This window comes from Homarus americanus, unplaced genomic scaffold, assembly GCF_018991925.1.
Source record: "Homarus americanus isolate GMGI-L3 unplaced genomic scaffold, GMGI_Hamer_2.0 scaffold26022, whole genome shotgun sequence".
In the NCBI taxonomy this organism is placed as follows: Eukaryota; Metazoa; Arthropoda; class Malacostraca; order Decapoda; family Nephropidae; genus Homarus; species Homarus americanus.
In genome coordinates this window covers 85001-110262 of record NW_024735312.1, presented here as the reverse complement: position 1 = coordinate 110262, position 25262 = coordinate 85001, and positions in this window count along the sequence as shown.

Here is a 25262-nt window from a genome sequence, read left to right as displayed (position 1 = left end):
TGCACCAGTTGTAATAATCTACCAAATGGCCTTCCTTGGTTTCTTAATAACGAGGCGGTGCATTTGAGAGTCTCTTGGTATTGCCTGTGTACAGTCTCCCGCGCTATCAACATATATTTTTTGTTTTTCAATTGGCATTAAAATGAAACGTCACTGCCACAGCCGTGCTTGGCGATATTACAATTTTATCACTGAAATGCTGTGGTCGCTGGAACTATGCGGTCGCTTGACTATAGTGGCTACTAAGATATGGTGGTTGCTAAAGTATGGTGGTCGTTGGAGTAAGGTGGTTATTATAACTCTGGTGGTCGTTCGATTATCCTGGTAGCTAGAGTAAGGTGATGACTTAATACGACGGTCACTGGAATAAGGTTTAGTGGTCGCTAGAATAAGATGGTTAGTGAGTTTAAGTGGTCACTGGAGTAAGGTGTGGTCACTGGAGTAAGGTGGTCATTGATCTGTGGTCACAAGAGAAAGTTGGATATTACAATAACAGGTGACTGCTGAAGGAAGGATGCCGGTAACTAAGGTGGAAGGTGGTCACTTTCAGCTACCGGTATGATATGTTAGCAAAGTTCTGTTCATAATTGAGCAAGTAATAACCTACCTCCGTCACCCAAGGCTTGGTCATTGAAAAATAGTGTTAAAATTTGCAATGCCTACACACACACACACACACACACACACACACACACGTTAAGACATCATTCATGGCTACTGGTGAATGTCACGATAAGGTTCACTGTATGGTCAGTAATATCTGATATTTGTGTCCTATAAACAAGAGTATCCCGGTACATGGCCTTTGCTAACTTTGTTTCGACATTATTCTGGTGAACTTTCATCACAATACCTTAAGACGATACAGGGTTTAAGGTCCGAGCAAATGAAAATGTTAGGGACACCCACACCGACCAACGGACGGAGTGACCCATACTAAATACGTCCACTTTTTTAAACAGTCGTATAAAAAGTTGTCTAGTGACGAGGAAGAGTGAAGTAAGTATGATGGGAGTCAGTCCCCGCTGCCCCACGTGTCCTCCACACAACAGGTCGCCAGCACCATTAGGTAATGTATAATGAACACGCCAATTACCTCATAGTTTCATTCCCTTTGTCTGGTACATTATAAAGAACAGTTAGTGAGTTTTACACTAGTACTAGATCAATACTTCTTGGTTAAACTTTCTAACACTGGAGCTGTGGACTGGAAGGACACGTTGATAACACCATAATCTCTACCCTGAATGTAAAAAAAAAAATGTTGTGTCGTAACCCGCCACACCTGCAGCAATTTCGTAAAATCAGAGAAGCGAAGACCTGCCGCGACCTACTGCAACGCTGGACAACAACCTGAAGGTGAACGAGCGTAGGTCGGGTCAGGGGTGGCCCTCTGACCGTGGGTCACAAACACCCCACACACAACTGTTTCCTGGAGTATCCTCACTTCTCAGGCAACCTCTTTCTTTGTCCCCCTGTGTTTAGAGTACACGTGGATGACGATGGGTACATGTATAGACGTATATTAAGTGTTACAGGTGTAGTTACCCACCAGTTGCTCGACTCGGTCTCTACAAACAAGTATCATCAGCGGTGACGTCACCGATGACTACCAATCAGTGCCCGTGCTTGTTTTTATCCCAACGACCACACCAAACCCAATATTAAATTCGGATGTCATCGCGCTTAACACTGCCTGCAGTTGGTGGGTAGATAAAACACCTGGATAGCTTTCACTTCGACATAGTAACTCAAGCTCTGGACAGCTTCCCTGACATGACGACAATAATATACGAGGGAAAATTAGAGTACAGTCTCTGTTTACGGTTTCACTGTGACGGGTATGAATATATGAGTGCCTCTGACATTCTGATCCTGGGTATCATGTGGGGTACGGGCACACAACAGCGTGTACCGTACCTTGCACAACACCAAATGTGTGGAGAAAGACGCTGTCTAAACCTCACACAGCTATACTGATGTTGCATAATGGTGATCACAGCGAGACAAATGATCCTCTACGGCCAAGCAGGAATTATCTTGCTGAACAAACATGTCATATAGACCAAATATTGTATTACCGGATAAGCGCGTGATCTCTGGCCACACGGGCGAGCGTATGGGGAGGCCACTCCTTAGACAGCATCCTTCACCATACTTTCACCATTCTCATAACAAGTGTTAAACACGGAAGCCACCTCACACTCCCTCGTTCTCCTCACTTACAACACAAAATTTTCACATCTGTTCTTGGGAAGGGGGGCGGCGTGCTCTACCCAACTTGGTTTGTAACATAAGAATCCCTGAATACCCACTGAACTGAAAAGGTGTGTGTGTGTGTGTGTGTGTGTGTGTGTGTGTGTGTGTGTGTGTATCTTTTTCTATGGATACTATACAAATAAAACACTAAGAAAATATACACCACTATTTTTCATCACTTGTCCCTTCCTTCCTTCCTTCCTTCCTTCCTTACAGGTGAGGGAATATGACAACCCACAACCCAGGGCAGACAACGTGCTCACTGTCTCGTCAACACCTTCATATCACCACAAAATAATAAACAAAAGGTTATTCTTTGCTTCAATTTCGCCTCTTTTCCTTTTCTTTATATTCTTTACACCTTTTTTTCGTTTCCCTTTATTTTGATCTCGTTTTCTTTGCGTATCTCACGTTTTCTTCTTTTATTTACATTTTTTCTTACCTTACTTAACTCGGATTTTTATTTCGTTTAACCCATTCTTTTCAATGTCGCTTACCCACTTTCTTATCTTTACTGCCTCGTTTATCTCTTTAGCCCCCATCTATCTCGTTCACCTTATTTCAACCCCATTTACCATCCCCCCCTCTCCCTCCCTCCCTCCCCCGACATTTACCACCTCCGGCTCCCCCTCACCTGCGAATACCGACTACCGTAAAACTAACCGGTGAGGTAATAAGTGGGGGCAGCTCTGGATATCTGTGGGAATATAAACCGCACAGGCATTATAGATTACGAGATGAAAGCACGTATGACTGCCAACGTGAGTCACTGGTTTTAACTATCAAAACGTCGACGTTCTGGAAATTTAAAACAATTAAACGAGATGTAAAGTTTCTTTTACCTGCTTCTGTTTAACAAGATTCCTTTCACCAGGTGTTGAAGAGAGAGAGAGAGAGAGAGAGAGAGAGAGAGAGAGAGAGAGAGAGTACAGTAATTATACAAGTTCAATTTGTAGTCAGTTTCCCGCACTCACTCACACAACTTTATCTACGCCAAAATTCGATGTGAAAAGGTGTCCTATAGGTCTATTAGGCACAGTGTGGATACAGCACCCAGTATACTAAGCCTTTGGTACTCCAGGAGGCAGCGTGGCCGGTACTGCACTCCATCTTCACCCATCTCTAACTGTAAAACCAGATACTCATTAACACCTGACTGGACTAAGTGCCCCCTCCCCCCCCCCTCTTGTATCGAACCAGCGACCCTCAGGACAGGAAGTGAGCGTTGTATCCACTCGGCCGCAAAACTCCCTAAAAAAAATATATTTTGTAATCTGTTCTAAAATACAGAGGATACACACTTAGCTGTATCTGTGTAGGTCCCACTGTGTACATGGGGAGTGACCGCCTCCATAAATAAAATAAAACACCATGTGGCTTTCGTAACGTCAGTGTAACCTCCTTACACACACACACACACACACACACATCCTTCTCGCGTGCACATAAACACACAAATACACATCCCCTCCACACTTCCTTCTAATAATCACTCAGGTATGAGTTTAAGGATAAATTACCATTAAGGAAGCGGTAAGTACTAGTGTGGGCAGCGTGGCCTTGGCTGTCTGCCACCACGACACACCGTAAAAGAGTCACATTTCCCGGGAAACTGTACTTACCTGATGGTGCCCCCCACCCCTCTTGTTGTCTGCCGGATATCAACTGCTACACCTCCACCACCACACCATTCTACACACACACACACTTACACCCAACATCCACACTTACACAAACACACATACTCATTACAACCTTGGGGTGGATATTTATGCCGTCACCACTACCGTGAAGTGCACAGATAATGAAGTTATCCCACGGCCTGCAGCGCTGGGTTAATGACGACATCTTCCATCTTTCCAGATTTGACCTTTTTATTCGGCTGGTCGCTGCCTCACCTCTTTTATTTCACTGATAAGGAAAAAGCAAATGAGTTGGAGACGCATATGACGTAACACCATCAAAACTGCGTGACGACACAAGCACGTGACGGTAAAGACTGATGACGTCACGCCACTACCGGGAAATGCCGTGTCAAGGAAATCCTCTCCCCTCTCTTCCTCCCCCTTCTCCATTCCTTGGGGGAAAAAACGCACCTAAGTTATTCCAGGACATGGCAATACTTTTCTTCTTTTTTGTGTGAGTATATTCATATGTTAATATAGTTACTTGGTGTCATATATTTACTGCCTCAACACTCCGGGATGGCACTATACACTGCAGTATGTAGGTTTACTATTGGTTAAAATATAGACGGCTGCCAGATACGATTTGTGCCGATTTTCTAGTTTTACTGGTGATCTTTTTTTTTCCCAAACGTCTGAAATTTATGTGAAGGCTTTACATTTTCTAAAATACAACATCTTTAATATGGTGAGCGAATGCAATATTTGGATCGAAATTAAGATACAAGACAATCCACCCCCCTCCCCCAAAAAAAAACAATAAATAACCCCTATTGTTAAATCAGGTTTCACCTCAAATGACCTGTTAGACCAGCAAGCCAAAACTTGAGAGAAATATATAATTGAGACAAAATATATTAATGTGCAGGCAACCTGTCGACAAACATGTTTACATCTAGGAAGAAGAATAAACCTGACGATTGATCTCTGGACACAAGTATTGTTGTCGCTATTTACCAAACAATGACTTTCACGTTCTTCTCCCTCCATCGTTCACGTACAGTATGTGTCATGACACTTGTTGTGGGTCTAGAACAAACTTATGTGTCTTCCTCTAATACATCCAGGTGTTGTTTATATATTCTAAACTAACGACACATCCACCCTTAATAAGTTTTATCCGGGTCACAAAATAAAAATATGTGGGCTCAATATTCTTTCCTATTTAATTACAATACGAAATTTATAGTGCCAACACACACACACACACACACTTGAACTTGTGTTACTTGCTTCATGTATAAAGGGTCGAAGGTCACAAGACTAGACCTCTCAACCTGACCTTTGTTTTACGAAGGTCTGAGTATCTTTAATATTATTACCATTTCGTATTATTTATTTTCAATTATCATATTAGTAATTTATTTATTCTTTTATTGATTTATTATTAATTTCCTATGCAACATACACGGGCCAGTGACCACAGAAACACGGCCAATAACAAACATTATAAAAAAAACACGGTAACACGACCACGAAAGACTGGAGAGAGTAACACTGCAACACGACTACGAATACAGAAGACGAGAGGGAGTAGCACTGTAACACGACACGAACACAGAAGACGAGGAGTAACACTGTAACACGACCACGAATACAGAAGAGGGAGTAACACTGTAACGCGAATACAGAAGACGAGAGGGAGTAACACTGTAACACGACCATGAATGCAGAAGAGAGGGAGTAACACTGTAACGCGAATGCAGAAGACGGCAGAGAGTCACACTGTAACACGAATACACAAGACAGGAGGGAGTCACACTGATAATTCGCCAGATGAAGGAAGAGCCAAGTCACGCTGTTCTTCGTTGTACTTGGCGATACAGTGAACGAACTCATCAATCACACTAATAACTTCATGGTGCAATCACACCCAAAACTTTCATTAGCCAGTGATCAATTGTTCCACTTCTACGAATTCGTGTGATATGCCCGTCACGGCTTATTGACCACGAACACATACTCATATACGAACATTGATTCTACCATTATTTATTACTACCACCGGCGACAACATCACCTGTAAGTCACCTAGGAATAATAATAATAATAAAAACAATAAGAATGACATTGGCTGTAATAAAGTACTCACTGCAGCAGTACGTCTACTCCAAGCCAACCATACTAAAGCACACGACGTTACCTGCAGTGTATGTGGTGAACACAAATGGTAACTTACTCAAACAACAACGAGTATATATTGCGACATATCCATGCACCCATAACACAACATTAACAGCAGCGTGTTACTTGTCATTATAAGTAACTGTCTTCCCTCGTGGAGGTACTACAGTAACTGTCTTCCCTCGTGGAGGTACTACAGTAACTGTCTTCCCTCGTGGAGGTACTACAGTAACTGTCTTCCCTCGTGGAGGTACTACAGTAACTGTCTTCCCTCGTGGAGGTACTACAGTAACTGTCTTCCCTCGTGGAGGTACTACAGTAACTGTCTTCCCTCGTGGAGGTACTACAGTAACTGTCTTCCCTCGTGGAGGTACTACAGTAACTGTCTTCCCTCGTGGAGGTACTACAGTAACTGTCTTCCCTCGTGGAGGTACTACAGTAACTGTCTTCCCTCGTGGAGGTACTACAGTAACTGTCTTCCCTCGTGGAGGTACTACAGTAACTGTCTTCCCTCGTGGAGGTACTACAGTAACTGTCTTCCCTCGTGGAGGTACTACAGTAACTGTCTTCCCTCGTGGAGGTACTACAGTAACTGTCTTCCCTCGTGGAGGTACTACAGTAACTGTCTTCCCTCGTGGAGGTACTACAGTAACTGTCTTCCCTCGTGGAGGTACTACAGTAACTGTCTTCCCTCGTGGAGGTACTACAGTAACTGTCTTCCCTCGTGGAAGTACTACAGTAACTGTCTTCCCTCGTGGAGGTACTACAGTAACTGTCTTCCCTCGTGGAGGTACTACAGTAACTGTCTTCCCTCGTGGAGGTACTACAGTAACTGTCTTCCCTCGTGGAGGTACTACAGTAACTGTCTTCCCTCGTGGAGGTACTACAGTAACTGTCTTCCCTCGTGGAGGTACTACAGTAACTGTCTTCCCTCGTGGAGGTACTACAGTAACTGTCTTCCCTCGTGGAGGTACTACAGTTACTGTCTTCCCTCGTGGAGGTACTACAGTAACTGTCTTCCCTCGTGGAGGTACTACAGTAACTGTCTTCCCTCGTGGAGGTACTACAGTAACTGTCTTCCCTCGTGGAAGTACTACAGTAACTGTCTTCCCTCGTGGAGGTACTACAGTAACTGTCTTCCCTCGTGGAGGTACTACAGTAACTGTCTTCCCTCGTGGAGGTACTACAGTAACTGCCTCCCGTGGAGTGTACTACTCATACAGTAACTGCCTTCCCTCGTGGAGGTACTACAGTAACTGTCTCCCTCGTGGAGGTACTCACAGTAACCTGCCTCCCTCGTGGAGGTACTACAGCAACAGTCTTCTCCCTCGTGGAGGCCACAGTAACTGTCTCGGAGGTACTCACAGTAACTGTCTTCCTCGTGGAGGTACTACAGTAACTGTCTTCCTCGTGGAAGTGTCACTACAGTAACTGTCTTCCCCGTGAGGGTACTACAGTAACTGCCCTCGTGGAGGTACTCACAGTAACTGTCTTCCCTCGTGGAGGTACTACAGTAACTGGTTCCTCGTGAGGTACTACAGTAACTGTTCCCTCGTGGAGGTACTACAGTAACAGTCTTCCTCGTGGGAGGTACTACAGTAACAGTCTTCCCTCGTGGAGGTACTACAGTAACTGTCTTCCCTCGTGGAGGTACTACAGTAACTGTCTTCCCTCGTGGAGGTACTACAGTAACTGTCTTCCCTCGTGGAAGTACTACAGTAACTGTCTCCCTAGTTAGTGACCACCTGACTTGTTTATCTCCCCTTGTGGTAACAGGTTGTTAGGTACAAACAATGAATAACTGCCCCCACAAAACAGTCTGTCAGGTGGCAATCAGCGTTCCACCATCCACCCTAATCCTATCGTAAATTTCCTAATACCCGTAATCAATGACTAAGCGTGTGTCAGTCGGATCAAAACCCAAAAATGTGATCCCCTGACTGACACATCTACACACAGGGAACAAGGTGCCCCCATAGTGTCCTTTCGCCTATGCTGGCAGATCATAACTCCTAATGACTTTAGACTCCTGCCAAATGTTTCTGGTAATATTGTCCAGGGGTACCGAGTGACAGCACTACGATCCCGTTTCCTATAATATGGATAAACTGTTGAAATTGAAATTTAACTTCTGACGATCACAAAGTTACTATACATAAATGGGTCATATATGAATTTAATGCCGCTCTGATCGTACGCCACGCGAGCGAGCGGTCAGGCATTGTTTTTTCGACGGGTCAATCAGTCACTCAACAAAGGCGTCAAAACAATGAAAGAGATCCAGGTGTTCCCAACAATATACACACGACTGTGACCCTGGTCAGTGGTTCCATCAGTTCCCAAACAAACGTTGAACTCTACTTACTAATTACCATAAATAACACAATTCTGAAAACCTAACATCGCACATTAGTGTTCAGGAGAATTTAAAACACGTGTGTGTGTGTGTGGCGCGACACGAGAGGTAGTACAGGAACAGCAGGATGTGTTGACTTATCGCAGCACTACTGGGTTTCCCCCCACACAGAAGGACAGTGTAGCACTGCTGTATACCGCGAGTCACCCACCTCTACGACCTCTTACCTTTAATGTACTGCCTTGTATTCGTCCTACTTATTCTTTCACCCATACAACCGTCACTCATACAAGTGTCACTCCTTCACCCATACAACCGTCACTCCTTCACTCATACAACCGTCACTCCTTCACTCATACAACCGTCACTCATACAAGTGTCACTCCTTCACCCATACAACCGTCACTCCTTCACTCATACAACCGTCACTCCTTCAGTGTCATACAACTGCCTACTCATAAGTGTTACCTTCACTCATACAAGTACACCCTTAACTCATAAAACCGTCACTCCTTAACTCATACAACCGTCACTCCCTTCACTCATACAAATCGTCACTCATATAAGTGTCACCTCTTCACCCATACAACCGTCACTCCTTCACTCATACTACCGTCACTCATACAAGTGTCACTCCTTCACTCATACAACCGTCACTCCTTCACTCATACAACCGTCACTCCTTCACTCATACAACCGTCACTCCTTCACTCATACAACCGTCACTCATCACTCATACAAGTGTCAACTCATACAAGTGTAACTCATAAAACCGTCACTCCTTAACTCATACAACCGTCACTCCTTCACTCATACAACCGTCACTCATACAAGTGTCACTCCTTCACTCATACAAGTGTCCTCCTTCACTCCTTACAACCGTCACTCCTTCACTCATACAACACTCATTCACTCCTTCACTCATACAAGTGTCACAACCGTCACTCTTTCACTCATACAACTGTCACCCTTCCTTCACTCCTTACTCATACAAGTGTCACTTCACTCCACAAGTGTCACTCCTTCACTCATACAACCGTCACTCCTGTCACTCCTTCACTCACCGTCACTCCTTCACTCATACAAGTGTCACTCCTTCACCGTCACTCACAACCGTCACCCTTCACTCATTACCGTCACTTCCTTACAAGTGTCACTCTTCCTCATACAACCGTCACCCTTCATACAAGTGTCACTCCAAGTGTCACCTTCACTCATACAAGTGTCACTCCTTCACTCCTACCGTCACTCATACAAGTGTCACTCACTCATACAAGTGTCACTCCTTCACTCCTTACAACCGTCACTCCTTCGCTCATACAACCGTCACTCATTCACTCATGCAATCGTCACTCATGTGTCACTCCTTCACTCATACACTCACTCCTTCACTCCACCGCAACCGTCACTCCTTCACTCATACTCACGTGTCACTCCTTCATACAACCGTCACTCCTTCACTCATACAACCGTCATTCATACAAGTGTCTCCTTCACTCTACAACCTCACTCATACTGTCACTCATACTTCCTCATACAAGTGTCACTCCTTCACTATACAACCGTCACTCTTTCACTCATACAAGTGTCACTTCCACTCTACAACGTCACTCTTTCACACAAGTGTCACTCCTTCCACTCATACAACCGTCACTCTTTCACTCATACAAGTGTCCCCTTCACTCATGTCACTCACCGTCACTCGTGTCACTCCTTCACTCACAACCGTTACACTCCTTCACTCATACAACCGTGCAATCACTCCTTCACTCAACCGTCACTCCTTCACTCATACACCCACTCATACCCTCCTTCACTCATACAACCGTCACTCCTTCACTCATACAGTCACTACTCGTCACTCATCAAGTGTCACTCCTTCACTCATACAACCGTCACCTTCACTCCTATCACTCCTCTCACTCCTTCACTCATACAACCGTCACTCCTTCACTTACAACCGTCACTCATACAAGTGTCACCCTTCACTCATACAACCGTCACTCCTTCACTCCTATCACTCCTTCACCATGGTCACTCCTTCACTCATGTCAACTCGTCACATACACACTGTCAACCATACAACCGTCACTACTCAGTCACTGTTGTCACATCCATCGGCCATAACAATCAGTCCCCTTACACACAGGTTTCTCTTCAGCCTCTCGTGTCAACAATCCTCATGCCCCAAACCTGGATGGTACAGACTGAACCATAATAAAGCGAGGCATGGTGGCGGCCCTCACTCACTCTTAACATAACGACGTTCGTTCTGTCATCTCCAGTACCAGGAAAAAAAATGAACTTGCGAATATTTCTGAATCCGGATCCAGGATGCTTGTGTCAGAAGGACGGACAACAAGAAAATAAGTACGTAATACCTAAAATTAGGCTGTTTACGTTTTCAACAGGAGTAGCGGCCCTTTGTGCGACGCAACAATTATACTATCAATATATTAAATCATTCACAAGTAATATACACTACAAGATGTGTTAACTACGAGAGAGCGTGGCAGTGGTGTTACCAGGTGGGATAATTCAACACATTTTCTACAACCAGGATGCTGGTGTAAATAAAATGACACCTATGTCCGCCACAGAACCAGTCCAACTCATTACCACCATCACTGTGAGTATGTGTGTGTAAACGATGTAGAGAGAAAGAAAGTATTCACGAATGAGTATGGAAGAGAAGAAAGTAGGATCAGTAGAGCCAAGCCAAGCAGCTGAGAGACTTCAACACCGCGTCACACACCCACCCAACCGGCCACAACCTACCTCACGACGCCTGCCTGATGCACCAACTTTTCCTAATAACAGACCAGCTTTTCCGCGTAACATCTTTTCCTGGTAACATCTAACATTCCACTGTAACACAATATAACCATTATAATTTACACAAGCCTCAAAACTTTAGCTACAACTTGGCACACAGTAAGAGATTCAAATCGCCTTTTTAAAACAACCAACGAGCCACAAAATAACACAACGTACATAGATAACCAACCAACTAATTAAATCAACACAAGATAATATATACCATCAGAAACCATAATAACAAACCCAGTAACAAGATATAAACGAAATATATCTGTTATCTGTGAATTTATCATTTCCAGGAAGTATATTTTAGGAGGGTGTGACAGTGTGACACGACTAGCAATGTATACAGCCATTTGATTCTCGGTCGATATGTAAATGCTGGAACACGGGTGGTGATAATCGAGTCAGGTCTGGGATTAACCCTAACTAAATGCCCGACTAACACTTGCATACCCACCTACTGACCTGACTAGTACAAATAGAAACACACTCGCAATGCCCGTTCAAACACATACACCCACCTAGTATTCACCCATGTACAGTCCTCATTCATACACCTTCACCCATGTATAGTATTCATCCACACAGCTTCACCTATGTATAGTCCTTATCCATACACCTTCACCTACATGGTGTTCATCCAGAATCCTTCACCCATGCATCCCTGTCTACGTCCACACCGCGTCATTTACCATCCATACAGCGTCACCCACGTACAATGTCCATCCACTCGACCTCACCCACGTACAATGTCCATCCACTCGACCTCACCCACGTACAGTGTTCATGCACTCGGCCTCACCCACGTACAGCGCGCCTCCGTTTCTGTCCACACAGCCTCGTCCGCCCGTATATAAATGTAAACAAACCCTGCTGGACTGTTACCTCGTGGACACTCAGCTGGGATAATGTCCTTCGGGATGCCGGATGCTGGGAATTCTGATCAAGCAGGTGAACCCAGCCACCCAGGAGTCCACACGTGCTAAGTATGTGCCTGTCCGGCCCCACCCCCATCACCCACACGCCACCCACCACACCCATCTACGTGTTAATATTACCCACTACCTTCATCCTTGTAACAGATCCATTATCCACACATCTGATCTATCATATAATTTATCCACATCCTATCCATATCCACCTGTCCTAACCCCCACCATGTCATCTATCACACACCACTGACCATACCCCTGACCATACCCACCTACCATAACCAAAACAATACCCATAACCACACGACTCTACCATACCCGTAACCACACTACCTATCATACCCGTACCCACACCCACCTACCATACCCACTTACAATTAACCCAACAGCTGAACTTCTCTAGCATTTAAGTCATCTACATATGATAACATCCACCAAAATGCATCCATCACCCACTTCTACCTAACACACTCATCACCTACAATCATATGTCATGCTTACACTACTCATCTACGACACCTACACATATATCCCACATCTACACGTACAATATATTATACATTTACTAGAAACTCGTCACCTGTTGTTAACATCCTCTGACAATATCTGCCAGGGAAGGTGCATGGTCAGTCAGATGGTGTTATCAGTCTGCGCCAGCTACACCACCTGCCTCACACACGGGGACACCACCTGCCTCACACACGGGGACACCACCACCACCTGCCACACACACGGGGACACCACCTGCCTCACACACGGGGACACCATCACTAACCTACCCTTTTCATATCGTCTCAGTAAAGCGGCAACATGGCACAGTCAGAAACATCAAAACAATACCCATCTATAGAGTAAAGGTAATTAGCATGCAGTACTTCCCAAGTAGTGACAGTATCCTGGAGGTAGTGCCTTAACCTACATAATGTGAGCACAAAATTACCCCACAACTTAATAACCAGGTCATGTACGCGTAGTTGTGGAATCAGCTTACAGCCCCCAGTGTAACCACATACATTAAGGTTCCTACCAGATTAACAGATCCAGCACTAACAATCTACAGTGCCAGCCGTTCCCCTCCACCGGTATAATGATGCGTTTATAACGGCTAAACGACACACGAACATACGGCAGACTTTTGCTTACAGCGGCCGCCTCGTATGATGTAAGCTTCAGAAGCAAAACACAATACCTACACGCTCACCTGTTCCGAGTGACTCACAACCACAAGTGGGTGTGTCCCCACCTCACTCCCATCCCTGCCAATAACAACTTATAAGCTTGAGTAGACTTAAAACAATTATTTTCAAGGCCACGGGACTCGTTAATACACCTACCTAGTACATATGATAATTGCTTAACCACAACTCATAATTTTTCAACATGTTGTACGTGATGCACGAGCCAGCCAGTTGCATCTTTCTTGTGCATTAGTTTGAACAGTAACCAAAGATAATACTACAGACAGACGCCTGTCCTTCATTGACACGTCGTCCACGCAGCATCCTACTCCACACTGACTTACAATTATTACTGTGTGGGTATACCTGCAGCAAGCAAGCAGGGTGGCACAATCCCACAACAAGCCCTCGTCTGCCTGCCTAGAGAAACACACCACGATCTGACATAACTCTACTTAACAATCTAAGTACACTACAACCACTCATCAAGACACTACATCCTCATGGCCACACAATAAGACCCAAACACGCAACCTGGGTGTGATATAAGAGCGATGCGGTATGTGGTGCCGTTTTTAGCCCAGGTAACAAAACTAGACCTTGGTAGGGAGCCACGGGATAAGCAGCGACTAACAATGCCAGAGGGGAGTAGATCCGTGTACAACATCCGGCATCACCTGCCTAGCGGACCGCTGGGGTTTCACGAGGTTTTTATATATACCAAAAATATGGTTCAAGGCCCATCGTTGACCATTATCTAATGCCCAAGCCCACGCTGGCATTCCACATCTCCCGAAACACGCCCACAATGAAAAGCAAGTCATAATTCCCTTGTGCGCCTCATGTTCAAATCCCGCATACATTGTACAGGGTTGATTCATAAGTGGTCAGGGAGTGTGAGGTGGTAGCGCAGCAAGTGGTGTACCTTGCTTGATGATATAATAACTATTTGTTTACAATTTCTCTTATGCTGTGTTTTCTAGATGGCAAAAATGGTTACCAATTTATTTATTGTGATCACAAAAAGGGGGCGTGTATTTACGGTACATGATAAGTGGGGGTGAGCCGCGAAGTGCCGTTACGGGCCGTCTAGGCGGCGGCCGTGGGAGCTGTCGAGATCCGGATATCATGAGCAGGACAGCTGGCTCCCTCGAGTCTCGGGGACACGCGCTACTAATTCTCCCGCCATACCACACCTACATCCTTCTCCACTTAGCCTCGGCTACCACCTTCTAGGAGAATGTATGGATGTCATCACAGTAAAGGAGTAGAGGATGGGTGGTGATGGTGGCAGGTGGTCAGCCAGGCCCCCTGCCCCGCCCTCAGACCGTCGCCTTGCACGGGAACTCGGGATGTCCGGATCGACTCCGCTGGGATTTCCGCGCATCGTCCCTGAATGCGGCAGCGTATTCGCACGTCCCCGGCAGGACTGGTGTTAGTTGGTCAGGACCAGCGGCACCACACACACGCCTTCATCTGAACTGGTAAGTGTTACTTACTCAGTATATAGTGCCAGTACCAAGCTCCACGCGTCCTAAACAGGTCCGTACCTCGTAATACCTACTACTTACCAACACTAAATTATATACTAAACACTTTATGCGTTAACGTTCTAAGGAACATGTGTGTTGTCCCTGTGGTTTCAAACTAAATTTTAGGTAAATCCTACCAAGTCTTACTTTAAAATTCGTAATAATCCTCTTGTTGTGAAGTGTGGCGTAAATTTTGAAAGGCTAGTTGAGTCTCCCCCGCCAAACACGTCAATGCCCTGGCATGTAGTGCGGGGAGTCCCCTGCTGCAAACGTGCCCAGCAAATTTCCCGCGAGAACCCAGTAACAGTGTGTGGAGAAGTGGGCGTCAGGACTTTGGTGCGACAGGACCTTGGGAAGGCCGGAGTGTTGGCGGCCCCGGGCTGGGGAGTCCCTCAACGGCTGGGCCGCCCGGGGAACATACACAAGCGGGATTTCCGATTCCCAAGGGGAGGAACAACACACACTCGCTCCTTGTGCTTACTCAGTTATCCTGAAGGTGCCACCGCGTCTGTGTCTCTCACTCCCCATCACGAGTTTCGCGTTGTTTACATATTTCTCACCACCACCTCCATGTGCGCGTCACCCCCCCCCTGCAGTATGATAAACACTCAGGGTGTACGGCCACTAATGGCTACTTCTGTACAAATACCTACAAGTTATCTAATATTTTTCAGTGATAATGTCGACTTGGTTTTGAGGTACATAGCAAGTCGTTGAGGTAAACACGTGTGTATATCCTATATGCGAGTGAATTAGTGAATTATTATTAATTTGATGGTGAGAACCGTGCACACTGGCGCCCTGTGTTATATATCAAGATAATGTACGAGAAACATATTACGGGAATATCGGTATAAGAAGATGTGACACGCAACAGGGAATCTTTAACAGTGAGTACACATGTTGTATGACGATTACTTAGCTAACACACTGATGCCACAGAAACACGGAAGTGACCTAAAAACTTCTCAAACACGTGCCTGGTCAAAATAATAACAACTCGCAATTGAAACAATAATTTTGTTTCTCCTGCACCCTGAGTAGCAGGAGTGATCAAAAAATTAAACCCACTCCAAACAAAGATCAATGATTTATTGACATACATTTTCTTTCAGTTTCCCCTGCACCTTGACTCACTAGTCCGGCAGCAACCTCACTGATTCTGAACACCTCCACACCCAGGGCGAACACTACACTCCCTCACACTTATTGGACTACTGGTACGGAAACTACAGCACCACAAGCTGGACCTCGACATGGTGACTACTTCTACATTACCCAATGGACTCCATCACGGGACTTCCTTCTACAGCAGGAAACTGATTACACTACTGAGGACTACTAGTGGTGCACGGGACAAAACTACTGTAAGCTTGGGGACAACTTCAGAAGAAACTGCACACACGACAACTATCGACGGAGAGGACGACTACTAATACTACAGGGGTGACTGGACTTATTAAACGAGCTCTGTAAAAGCACCGACTTCAAATTGGGACTACAGTACTGTAGTCATTAGGACTGCTGTAGTACCCATCGGACTTTGACAATACGGACTAATTCTGCAACCGTTCGTGGATTTAGACAATACGGAGTCATGTGTAGCAGTCATCGGACTTAGATAATAGGAATTTCATGAGTAGTAGACTTAGACAATTGGGACTACTCTTACACTGGCCACTGGACTTAGACAACTAGGACTACTCTTACACTAGCCACTGGACTTAGACAACTAGGACTACTCTTACACTAGCCACTGGACTTAGACAACTAGGACTACTCCTACACTAGCCATTAGACTTAGACAACTAGGACTACTCTTACACTAGCCACTGGACTTAGACAACTAGGACTACTCCTACACTAGCCATTAGACTTAGACAACTAGGACTACTCTTACACTAGCCACTGGACTTAGACAACTAGGACTACTCCTACACTAGCCATTAGACTTAGACAACTAGGACTACTCTTACACTAGCCACTGGACTTAGACAACTAGGACTACTCCACACTAGCCATTAGACTTAGACAACTAGGACTACTCTTACACTAGCCACTGGACTTAGACAACTAGGACTACTCCTACACTAGCCACTGGACTTAGACAACTAGGACTACTCTTACACTAGCCACTGGACTTAGACAACTAGGACTACTTTCACACTAGCCACTGGACTTAGACAACAGGACTACTCTTACACTAGCCACTTGACACTAGGACTACTAGCCACTGGACTTAGACAACTAGGACTACTCTTACACTAGCCACTAGGACTACTAGCTGGACTTAGACAACTAGGACTACTCTTACACTAGCCACTGGACTTAGACAACTAGGACTACTCTTACACTAGCCACTGGACTTAGACAACTAGGACTACTCCTACACTAGCCATTAGACTTCCACAACTAGAACTACTTCTATACTAGCCACGGGACTTTGGTAACTAGACTACTTCTACACTAGCTATTGGACTTAAGACAACGATAATGTCCCTCTACGGACGCCATAGCACTTTCCGTTACTACAACTGCCTCTACAGAAGCTACAACACAAACCCGTCACTACTACTACTACTACTACTACTACTACTACTACTACTACTACTACTACTACTACCACCACCACTACTACTACGTCAGAACAATGAGAGACCTCAACTACCCCCCCCCCCCTTGAGATATCTACTGTTTCTCACTAGCAATAAGTAAATTACCTGTGATTCAATAGACGCACCAGAATCAGGCATCTGCAGCAGGTTGTATGGTAGTTTTTAAGGGATGTTGTGCAGTAAAAGTCTTGACATTAAGCGGCTGACATGAACCATCTACTGCAGAGATTTATAGCAGAAAGTTTAGTTTTACATCGTACAGTATTTATGCGATTTACTGCTGGTGTTTAGCTTTTATAACCGATAGTTAGCTCTTACAGCGAACATATAACAATTCCTTGTTTTTAGTGGGTCACCAGAACATTTTGCCCAATTGCTCTTGTCTGACAACAGCCAGTAGAAACTATCTGCTATAATAGGATTAAGTTGGCAGTGCTGCTCTCTTCGATAACCTCTATACTATATACTTTGCTGTTCACTGTAGCTAAATTAAATGTTAACGTCCGCACTTACACTAAAAACTAAGATTTTTTTCCTCCCCTGAACAATTCTTAGCTTTTAACTTGCTTAAGTTTTGTGGGTCATTAGTTATTGAATATCAGCTTATTTTCGCCGACAAATTTCCTCACCATTTTTGTCAAGGAATTTAATGTTGGTGTCTATTTATATATTTTCCATTTAATTATTAAATCCGCTTTTATAAATTATTTCTACAATTCTAATTTATAAATCTTTTTAATTTTATTTATATTATAACTCAACTTGGCATGGGCGAACCTAATCGCTAAACAGTTCTTTATTTAAATTATTCCTTTGCTTTGCTTATAAAATAAAAGTTGAACATTTAGCTCAATGCTAGTGTAATGTACTACAGTATTTCTACCTGCGGCGATACAGTCTTCAGCGACTGTAATGGCCATGTTGATTAGTTATACCAGGCATCTTGTATATGAACTTGTATGTGGTAATGGGTGTTAAACATCTTGTAGACCATCCCTAGCTGTGTAAGACGTTGTGACTAACAATATGAGATGGTGAAGCAGTGTGTGTGTGAACCTCTCGTGCTACTTTAACATTTGTGCGATGGTCGTCCAACTCTCACAGCCCCCAACTTTCTCGCCAACCTACTTATGAAGCTTCTCCAACACCTTCATAAAGTCTCCACTATCCTACTATTGTTTGCTGTATCTTCTCTCGTCTCTCTAATATCTTAACTACAAACACCATCCTTAGGTAAATCCTCCAGTAATCTACCTTACAATAAGACCCTACACTCTAATGTATCTGATAATAACTGCTTATACTTTGCAACATTCAGCACCCTCCACACATCCGGTATCATCCACAAGTGTGAGCGAGAGAGCGTTTTAGATCACAGATACAGCTCACCATGAGGTTAATTTGAAAAGATAAGGACAAGTGCATGTGATGAAGCATGAAATTGGCAAGCAGTAATACCTAGGGCGGGTAAAACTGAGCAGCATATGCCGGAAACTACAAAACATCTACTTAAGATATATTTCACGATGGGTCGAGAGGAACTTATCTAATGTGAGTGTGTGGTCCTTCCACGGTAAACACTTACTAAACCGCAAAACAATTGTATTGTAAATGTTCAATGATGGGAGGAGTCGAGACCAATACAATGTGTCTGGTCTTGACAGTAATACTTAGGAATCCACCACTATGGGTCACCTCGCTGGTATTTTAAGCTGACCATGGCACAACCTGTGTTAAAGCAGGATACTCCTAAAACAGGATGCTACTCATACACTGCAACACGACGCAGAAAATGCCACTCTCCCTACTACAATGCTGCAGATGGGGCCGACCTCGCTACTGTTACAGGTGAGGTCATATCCTCGACGACACATCTGACGAGGGTGTGATTGACACCTTTGACTTAAAGTGTCCGGCGATGTTCATAACCGGAGAACGGCTACAGGTGTCGAGAACCGTTAACTCAACGGCTGAAGGTGTGAGGATTGAGAGACGCGGGGGTGACGAGTATCTGACTGCTGCGATGTAAGCTGGCTGGTTACATGACCAATCGTCGCTTGACGATTTCCAACACAAAGACCGTCATCATGTTTAAGGACAGTGCCGTGAGGTCACCAACGCCGAACAGCTGCCATCTGGACCACCACCAACATAACCCCACTGGAGGGAAAAACAGAGTTAATAAGCAATATATATACTGAAGAATGGTTCTTTTCCTATCTGGTTTACAGATAATAATGAGAAATTCATATTTAACACAGTGAGGAACTTTCCTCCCCCTTCGTGATAAAAACATGCAATTGCAGTATATATAAAAAGTGTAATGTGTCGCTGAGTCTTTACCACACCTCTACATGAGGGGCGCAAATGCCAGTTTGTCGCAGGAGCAAATAGATCAGACGGGTGTTAATACTTGGCATTTACAGTGGCTGCAAAATACATCAACCTGAAAGTACAGATTCCGTGAGAATGGAATATGCAATACCTAATATGCCAGCTGTCGTAAAAAGCAAAACAAAACAATTCGAACAGAAAAAATTAGATGGGAAAACACAGCATCACTAGCAGCATTCCGGGACACAGTTGCCAGTATAAATTTGATAGAAATAAAACAAAACAACCGAGAAATATCAGAAACGACAACTATTAGTACCCAGGACAGTATGTGTGACTAAAATTACTTGGACCAGTGACTGAGTGGCGGCATAACTCTCTCTTTGGAAGGGGTGGCAGAATGTGGCAATAAAAGAGGACAGGAGGAGGAGGAGGGCGACATGGCCAAGATGCGTGAGGGGTGGAGGAGGGGCAGAAGGTGGAGTGGAATGGTGGTCGAGCCTGGAGAGTAGATCGTCCACCAGCGGAAGAGGGAGGAGACGCCAGACAAGATAAATGGCTAGACAACGGAAGAATGACGTTTGGAAATGCAAGGAAATGGTCCTGTGAGAAAAATACACGAAAGGGTTGGATCAAATTGAAGAGAGACAGTCCAAACTCAGGCTGTGAGAGTGAACGGAGGGTGGGAGAATCAGTTTCCCATAGGTCGTAGGATAGAGTGAAGGTGGCAAGACTCAGGATTAGGCATTGCAAGGCGGCAAATAGAGATTAATAAAGGAACTTTAGAATCCTCACCATAAGTTCCACAAATTGATGGTGGATATACTAAACTACATGAAGTGACATGGTGGCTGTTCGAATTTAATGGAAAAAAAACTCATTGTGACTGAGAACTCTTACAGGCTGTCAAGTGTTCGATGATGGTGAAGATTGTGAGTGCATGGGTAGGGGGGGGGGGGGATTGTGTTGCATAATGGGACAGTGACACAGGGAGACGATTGACTCCAGTATGATATTGTGGCAGTGATCACGGCGACACACGGGGATGGACAACAAACACCGCCATGTTTTTCTATGATAGCCCTCCTGAAAAAAATAATACATGGTGAACTGGTGAGGATATTGAAGGCAGATGGTATACACGATACGTGGTGCAGCCTGCCGTTACCTGCCCACTTGAGGCGAAACAAAGATTGCACATAGTGGAAACTTCAATGTCTGTCATTATAAACGACTTTAGAAAAACCGTATTCAAGTGACTAGAGAATTGTTGATTGAAGAGTTAGCTTGTGGATGGTGCAAAATCGAACTTTACCTTGTATCAGTTTAATGAAGTTTGGACACCTTGATGAGATCCTGGCCTGAGGTGGGGGAGTGACAGGTGTGAAGGGTGGTGGGCGGCAGGGCGGTGGGCGGCAGGGGCGGCAGGTAAGGAGTCCTGAGAGGTCAACAACCTGCCACCACCGCGCCTCTGGAGAAACGGCGAGGTGGTGGTGGCCGCCTTCCTGGTTTTCTCGTGTCTGGTGTAGACTAGCCCGGGTGTTCTCCTGCACCTTACACGTCCTTCCCGGCCTCTCTGGTGGCGCTCTTCTACCTGCCTTCTACTACTTCACCATACCTTGATGGCACTCACAAACATCACTCCTCTCTCCCTCACAAACACATACATTAGAATCCAGGCGAAGTTACCAGCAAAAATATTTACATAATAAAGCCATACATTATTGGTGAAATATTTTACGAAAATACACAATTACATTGATTGTTTTGTTAAGCAGATCCTTTGTTGCAGCTAGCAACCTACGTTATATGAGACAAGTAAAAGGGATTCATTAACGGTAGTTTAAACACTGAAAACACTCTTAACTTTACACATAGCTGGACTGATCACGTCCCCAGTTAGTGCAGCAGTATAATAGCGGTACTGATTGTGTGTTAGAAGATGTTAGTGGTATTAGTGCGGGGGGCGCAGCTCCCCTGGCGAGTACTGTGGGGAGTTACCTGAGGCAGATCGCAGGGTTGGTAGGGAAGCGGCTCCCACACCTGCTCCGACAGCATCTTGGACACTTGGGGGCACGCTGAAGACACCTAGATAAGTGTGGAGGCACCTTTGCACACCTGGACACTGCTGCCTCCACGGAACACACTCCAGGTCATAGAGCGAGACCTTGAGGCACCCCAACACAGAGCTTCTAGGCCGGGGCACCTTGGCACACTACAACACGTGACGGGGAGCTCCCACTCCGTTAGTGTACACCTCAACGCCACGAGAAACAAAGTGAAGCCAGTGAACTAGATCCGCGCACTCGTTCAACTAGTGCCTCGCTGCAGTGGTGGTGGTGTGGCCGGGGCAGCAAGCGCGCAACCACCACACCACCACCACATCTCCACCACCTCCACCAATAGCGCGCCCCGCCCCTCTCCCCCCATACCTCCCCATCCACCTGGTATTCCACGTACCTGCGCTGCCACCAGAGGATCAGCGTGCCCACCCGGCAGGAGAGCTATCAACGGCAGGCGGTTCTCCACACCACATCGACTGTCGCTCAAATCAGTAGCCCGTCAGCGGCGATTGTTGCAAGACGGTGGGCCCAGAATATTTCCTTGTGGTGCTGCAGCTGAAACCCCACGATGACGTAGACCGTACTGTACACAAAACAACGCTGCCGACATTAACATATTCATGTTCTGTCCCCAAATTAGGATCTTCCGATTGGAATTCATCCTCACAAAAATATCGAAGACTAATATCGAGAGACAGTTATTCGGCAACAATGAGATAGATGTTGGATTTAGTTTTCTCCACATACAGCCGGGGACTTGCAGAATACTTCGTTGCTCAAACTGGTGACAAATGTGGGAAATCAGTTACAGAGGTTCAGCTGACAACTTTCGCACAGCAGCCATAGCTGTGAGGACTCACCCCCTCCTGCACACATTAACCACAACCGAGGACTTTTGGCGTCCACCAAAACCGGTAAAAACCGCATACCCTAATTGTTACGTGACTCATTAGTGTGTGTGTGTGTGTGTGTGTGTGTGTGTGTGTGTGTGTGTGTGTGTGTGTGTGTAAAAGGTGAAGGGGTAATAAATGTTTGTGTGGGTGGAGGGATGTTACAGGCGAGGGCTTCTGCCCTGTGTAACTACCCAAATCTTACAATGCATATACATAGAGGTAACGGTGAAGCTACTGATTACTACTACTACTACTACTACTACTACTACTACTATCTTGCATCATTACCATAAAACAATAATCTTTCAACAATTTTATAATTTTTAATATTTACTCAAAAGGTTTTCGAAGAGTGAAGTATATAAAAAGACGTCGCGTGTGATGGAGAGGAGTGTGTGTTTTGGAGTGGCTGCCGAGTGCTCACAGACGTTGCTTGTGGTGAGGTGCCCCGACGCCCACCATAAATGAAAGCAACTGGGGAAGAGGGAGGGAGGGGGGAGAGGGGAGGGAGGGGGAGAGGGGGGATTGGGGAGGGGGGAGAGGGGGATAGGGGAGGGGTAGGGTTCAGCGGGTCCGTGTCGGGATCAACTTGGCTGCCTCCAGTTACCCCACTCCACCATCCCCCCTCCACAACCATTCACTCCACCATTAACCCAACTCTCCGTCACAACCACTCACACCATCACCACCCACTTCCGATCACACACACTCACCACCACCCACTCCAACACCATCCACTTCACCACCATCCATCAGTCACCACTACCCACTTCACCATTCCTCCACTACAATTCCCACACCCACCCATTCCATCAGAACTGCAACCTTCTAAAAATTCGCTGGTGTGGGTGTAGTGATGGGTGAGGTGGGTGTACAGTGATGGATGAGGTGGGTGTGCAGTGATGGGTGAGGTGGTGTGCAGTGATGGGTGAGGTGGTGTACAGTGATGGTGAGGTGGGTGTGCAGTGATGGGTGAGGTGGGTGTGCAGTGATGGGTGAGGTGGGTGTGCAGTGATGGGTGAGGTGGGTGTGCAGGATGGGTGGAGGGGTGGGGTGTACAGTGATGGGTGAGGTGGGTGTACAGTGATGGGGAGTGGGTGTACAGTGATGGGTGAGGTGGGTGTAGTGATGGATGAAGGGGTGTGCAGTGATGGGGGAGGTGGGTGTACAGTGATGAGGAGGTGGTGTGCAGTGATGGGTGAGGTGGGTGTACAGTGATGGGGAGGTGGGTGTGCAGTGATGGGTGAGGTGGGTGTACAGTGATGGGTGAGGTGGGTGTGCAGTGATGGGTGAGGTGGGTGTGCAGTGATGGGTGAGGTGGGTGCAGGATGGAGGGTGTCAGTGATGGGTGAGGTGGGTGTGCAGTGATGGGTGAGGTGGGTGTACAGTGATGGGTGAGGTGGGTGTGCAGTGATGGGTGAGGTGGGTGTGCAGTGATGGGTGAGGTGGGTGTGCAGTGATGGGTGAGGTGGGTGTAGTGATGGATGAAGTGGTGGCAGTGATGGTGAGGTGGGGTGTGCAGTGATGGTGAGGTGGGTGTACAGTGATGGGTGAGGTGGGTGTGCAGTGATGGGTGAGGTGGGTGTAGTGATGGATGAGGTGGTGCAGGATGGGTGAGGTGGTACAGTGATGGGTGAGGTGGGTGTGCGATGGGTGAGGTGGGTGTACAGTGATGGGTGAGGTGGGTGTGCAGTGATGGGTGAGGTGGGTGTGCAGTGATGGGTGAGGTGGGTGTGCAGTGATGGGTGAGGTGTGTGCAGTGATGGGTGAGGTGGTGCAAGGATGGGTGAGGTGGGTGTAGTGATGGGATGAGGGTGGCTGTGCAGTGATGGGTGAGGTGGGTGTGCAGTGATGGGAGGTGGGTGCAGTGATGGGTGAGGTGGTGCAGGATGGTGACCTGGTGTGCAGTGATGGGTGAGGTGGGTGTACAGTGATGGGTGAGGTGGGTGTGCAGTGATGGGTGAGGTGGTACAGTGATGGGTGAGGTGTGTGCAGTGATGGGTGAGGTGGGTGTGCAGTGATGGGTGAGGTGGGTGTGCAGTGATGGGTGAGGGGTGTGCAGTGATGGGTGAGGTGGGTGATGGATGAGGTGGTGCAGTGATGGGTGAGGTGGGTGTACAATGATGGGTGAGGTGGGTGTGCACTGATGGGTGAGGTGGGTGTACAGTGATGGGGAGGTGGGTGCAGTGATGGGGGAGGTCGGTGGATGTGATGGGTGAGGTGGTGCAGTGATGGGTGAGGTGGGTGTGCAGTGATGGGTGAGGTGGGTGCAGTGATGGGTGAGGTGGGGGTGCAGTGATGGGTGAGGTGGGTGAGTGATGGATGAGGTGGGTGCAGTGATGGGTGAGGTGGTGCAGTGATGGGTGAGGTGGTGTGCAGTGATGGGTGAGGTGGTGTGCAGTGATGGGTGAGGTGATGCAGTGATGGGTGAGGTGGGTGTGCAGTGATGGGTGAGGTGGGTGTGCAGT